The sequence below is a fragment of the Felis catus genome, chromosome X, assembly GCF_018350175.1.
Source record: "Felis catus isolate Fca126 chromosome X, F.catus_Fca126_mat1.0, whole genome shotgun sequence".
NCBI classification, from domain to species: Eukaryota; Metazoa; Chordata; class Mammalia; order Carnivora; family Felidae; genus Felis; species Felis catus.
In genome coordinates, this window is record NC_058386.1 from 115,784,734 (window position 1) to 115,790,417 (window position 5,684).

The following is a 5,684-nucleotide window of genomic DNA, read 5'->3' on the forward strand; positions in this document are numbered from 1 at the left end:
TCATGTGAACTTTTTCTGGGGTGGGCTGGCACTTGGCTGTAGTCTCTGGGCATCAACAGCAGCTCAGTCCCGCAAACATTCCTGGGTGCGGCTGGCACCCTGCCATTGCTCGATGAGACCCTCTGCAGAGGGGCAGAACGGGTCAAAGCCGCAGTCCCTCAGAAGTAAGGGGCCGGGAAAAACAGCTGCATCTGAGACAAAACTTGGGAAGGAGGTGCTGCCTGGGGCTTGGTCACGGACTGTGTAAAAGTGGGGAGTGGATGAAAGCTGAAAACAAAGGATGGTGTGTGATTGCTGATCAGGGAGAACAGAGTTCCAATACTAGAGACAGGGTAGCTGGGTGACACCATTTTCACTGCTCCTGCACATGCACATACGTGCCTCCAAGTGCCACAACAATCCACCCCACTGGGCTAGCAGCGCCATCTAGTGGAGAACGAAGCCGTTACACTAAGCCCTGCCCAACTGGGCCAAGCTCGCTTTTCAGGAACACAAATCTCTTCACCTGATTAGTTTATGGACCACTTTCTTACACCATACATAAAAATAAACTCAAAATGGATGAAAGACCTAAAGGTAAGACAAGGAACCCATCAAAATCCTCGAGGAGAAAGCAGACAAAAATGTCTTTGATCTTGGCCACAGCAACTTCTTACTCAACACATCTCCTGAGGCAAGGGAAACAAAAGCAAAAATGAACCACTGGGACATCATAAAAATGAAAAGCTTCTGCACAGCTAAGGAAACAATCAGCAAAACTAAAAGGCAACCAACAGAATGGGAGAGGATATTTGCAAATGACGTATCAGATAAAGGGATAGTATCCAAAATCTATAAAGAACTTATCAAACTCAACACCCCAAAAAACAAATAATCCAGTGAAGAAATGGGCAAAAGACATGAATAGACACTTCTCCAAAGAAGACATCCAGATGGCCAATCGACACATGAAAAAATGCTCAATATCACTCATCATCAAGAAAATAGAAATCAAAACCACAATGAGATACCATCTTACACCTGTCAGAATGGCTAACATTAACAACTCAGGCAACAACAGATGTCGGTGAGGAGGCGGAGAAAGAGGATCTCTTTTGCATTGTTGGTGGCAATGCAAGCTGCTGCAGCCACTCTGGAAAACAGTATGGAGGTTCCTCAAAAAATTAAAACTAGAACTACCCTACAACCCAGCAATAGTACTACTAGGTATTTATCCAAGGGATACAGGTATGGTGTTTCAAAGGGACACATGCACCCCCATGTTTATAGCAGCACTATCAACAATAGCCAAAGTACGGAAAGAGCCAAATGTCCATCGATGGATGAATAGATAAAGATGTGGTGTATATATACAATGGAGTATTACTCGGCAATAAAAAAGAAGGAAATCTTGCCATTCGCAACTACATGGATGGAACTAGAGAGTATTATGCTAAGAGAAATTAGTCAGAGAAAGACAAATATCATATGACTTCACTCATATGAGGACTTTAAGACACAGAACAGATGAACATAAAGGGAGGGAAGCAAAAATAATATAAAAACAGGGAGGGGGACAAAACATAACAGACTCTTAAATATGGAGAACAAACAGAGGTTTACTGGAGGGGTTGTGGGAGGGGGGATGGGCTAAATGGGTAAGGACATTAAGGAATCTACTCCTGAAATCATTGTTGCACTATATGCTAACTAATTTGGATGTAAATTTAAAAAAGCAAAAAATGAAAGATAATGCTAAAAGATATACTAAAGTTATATTATTGGGCATATATAGTCATATAACACACAGTGTCAAAACACACAACATCAAAAATATCAGAGCCAGAAAGAGAAAATCACAAATCCATGATCATAGTGAAAGATTTTAATACTTATTTCTCATAAACGAATGAAGCAAACAGTAAAAGTATTAAGACTATAATACTTTGTACAGCAAAATTAGCAAGGTTAACCTAATGGACAAATTTAGAATCTCACGCCCAGCAATAATTTTTTTCAGAGCACAAATGGAACATTTAAACAAATAAAGTTTTATTGGTGATAACACTTAATATCTACCCTCTTAGATTTCAAGTATTCAGGAAAATATTGTTAAGTATATTTACATTGCTGTGCATTAGCTTTCTAGAACTTATTCATCTTGCATCACTGAAACTTTGTACTCCTTGAGCAACATTTCACCATTTTCCACTCCACCCCAGCCCCTGGTAACCAGCACTCTACTACTCTCTGCTTTTATGAGTTTTGCTATTTTTATGTTTTTAATTTTTTAATATTTATTTTTGAGACAGAGAGAGCGAGTAAGCGAGCAGGGGAGGGGCAAAGAGAGAGGGAGACAGAGAATTTGAAGTGGACTCCATGCTCAGCTGTCAGTACAGACCCCAAGGTGGGGCTCGAACTCAGGAATGGTAAAATCATGACCTGGGCCGAAGCTGGATGCTTACCCAAGTGAGCCACCCAGGTGCCCCTGAGTTTTGCTATTTTTAGATTCCACATACAAGTGAGATCATGCAGTATTGGATTATTTAGCTTAGCATAATGTTGTGCAGGTTCATCCATATAAAAAGAAAATGCAAGAAAGTAAGAAAAAAATGGAAAATGGTAATTATGTGAGCTACTAGGCCTTGGCTATGTTGATGATTTCACAATGTATATCAAAACATCAAGCTGTATGCCTTGAATATATATAATTTTTATTTGTGAATTATACCTCAATAAAAGGTGGGAAATTATATTATATAAAAATAAATAAATAAACGAGACTCTTTCAAGAAAAAATATTAACCATGTTTTAGCCCAGGACAAAATGTTAATAAATGCCAAACAATATCATATAGATCAGAAAGTATTTGTTTTGCTTGAGATGAAATAACAGAAATAAATAACTAAAAGATAACCAACTCCCAATTTATTAAAAAATATTAAAATATATCTCTAATAACTCATGCAAAAAAGACAATCAATAATAGAAATCAAATCATATTTTAAACTTAATGGCAATGAAAATAGTTCATATCAAAAGTTGTGGGATGCAGCCAAAGCAGTGGTAAGAGGGAAATTTGTACTCATATGCATATGTCAGAAAAGAGTAAGGACTTCAGATGAGTGAGCAAAGTGTACAACATCAGAAATTATAAAACGAACAGCAAAATAAAACTAAAGAAAATAAAAAAGGAAGTAAATAAATATAAAAATGGAAATAAAGGAAGAAGAAACCAAGAAACAGAGAGGAGCAGCAAAAAGTTGTTTTTTATAAAACGTCAAATATAGCGGATAAAACTCTGGAAATACAGATCAAAAAGAAAGACAAAAGGGCCAAGAAAACCACTATTAAGAGTGAAAATATGACCATAACTGAAAATAGAGCAGAAGATTCAAAAAGTATAAGGGACTACTATTAATAATTTACACGTAAACATGCATGAAATGGATGATTTCTTAGAAAAACAAGACTTCTCAAAAGTGTTTCACAAAACATTGAAAACCTGAATGAAAGTATAGACACTAAGGAAACGGAATCAGTAGATTAAAATCTACTGCGGAAACAACACTAATACACACACACAACCCCATGTGCACACATCCCAGGCAGGCTTACTGTCAAGTTCTGTCAAACCTTTAAGGAGGAGATGATCCTGTTTTATAAAACTGTTTTTGATGCCCAGCCACAGTGAGATTGAAAACCCATTCCAGAAGGTTGCAATGTGCCATCACTAAGGTTGAGGACCACTGAGCCGGTCTCATGTCTTCATTTTGCAGCTGTGGAAAGTGGGACTTAGCCAGGTAAAGTGACTCTTTTAGATCACAGGGCCAGTTACGTGCCTCCAGCTGAAGTTGGTGTTTTTATTGGAACAGTAAGATTTCACGATAATCTCTCTTAGGTATTCTTCTTATTCAGAACTGCAAATCCTACATTTTTCATTCTTTTTTTTTTCTTTCAAATGGGTTAGCAGTAGTAGAAAGTTACACTTCTGATGAGCCCATAATAGGAAGTAATATGTGATTACTGAATGCCATTTCACTCTAGAGCAGAATTGAGATTGAATTCTTCAGGAGTGAAAAGGAGCAGACAATAAACTCACCTGAAATGGCTCAACATCAGGTTTTCACAACCTAGTAAAATGAGAGAGAAGTACTTTATGCTCAATTTGTCTGTAAACCTGAAGATTCTCTAAAATAAAAAAGATTAAATTACAAAAGTGATAGACAATATCCTCTTTCCTCTTAAGAGAGACTTTTCTTTTGGGGTTTAAGCAAAGGACCATGAGTATCGAACCTCGAACTTTCTTGGCATTTAGTTCCCCACTCCTGCTCAGTATTAGAAGAGTGGATAGGGAGGGAGTATCTATCATATGCTAACTGGTTCAGAGAGTGTCCAATTAGATGGAAATATTTCAATAAATGTATCAGCCACAATTACAAGCATAATGAACAGCAGTCAAAGTATATTAGTAAGGATTATGATTCATTTTTGGAAAAGTTGATTTAGTTCCAGCTCAACTGGGTAGTTCAGATTGTATTCTGGTGGGTAATAGGCATGTCAGTTACATTGTGAATACTTCTACAATAGCCACAAATTATAATGAACACAGAGAGGCACAAAATCTAATGGAAGAGGATGTCCATTATGACAAAAATCAGATGGAAGGCCAACGTCCAAAACTGATATCTAAAAACATGAGAACCCCCCCACCCAAACATTTCTGTGTTAAGAACAATATGCCCAAGAAACTAACACAGCATGTTCAGAAGAAATACTCTGTTTAACTCACACAAATAGTGATAATAATAAACGTCCATCGAATGTTTATTATCTGTGAGCTACTTTAATACACATCATGTTATTTAACACATAATGATTTTTCAAGTTTGGCAGTAGTAGCTACATTTTCCAAAAAGGGAGCTGTAGTAAAGAGGTCAGGTGGCTTAGTTAACATCACATGGGAGACCAGTGCTTTCATGGAAATCTGCCTGTTATTATTCCCAGTGTTCTTACCATTTCTCGGCCATTTTACCTTTTATAAGCTCTTCAAGGTTGGAGCCAAGAGATGCTCCTCAAGCAGTTTCACGACACCCCTGAGAGAGTTTGGGCAGGTGGGCCCCTCTTCTTTCTCTCTTCCTACTGTTCTCGTTATACCCCAGGTCAAGAGAAAGCTATACCCACTTTCTTTCTGGCCAAAGAATAAACAACAAAAGCTTTTCTTAAAACCGGTTTGTTTGTTTTTTTTTTTTTTTTTTTTTGCTCCTTTTAACAAAGGTATGACAAACTGGGGTTTTCAAAAGAAAACAGTTTTACTAAAACCAGAAAGAAAAATGAAAAAAAAAAAAAACCTAAAGAATAGAAGCCAGCAGTCTTATCTCGAGTACAGTTTTCTGATCTGAATAGATAAGGATTTGGTGAGAAGGTCCACATGTAAAATAAGAATCTTGCTCAGAAAGTTCCCCCATTCATTCTGAAGGTCCTTTTTCATAGACCTTGAGTACACTGGGAGTGGGATGGTCATAATGTTGGTGGCCTAGCCCCAAATGCATAAGGTAACCCAATAGTTTTCCTGGTACGTAGCAGCAAAGGTCAGAAAGTACTGAAACTAAAAACCTCCTCCAATCACATGCACTTGGTCCTGTGGCTATCTCCTCACAAGTGCCTACAACTCCTTACTACGTTAGTAACTTTTTGCCTTCTA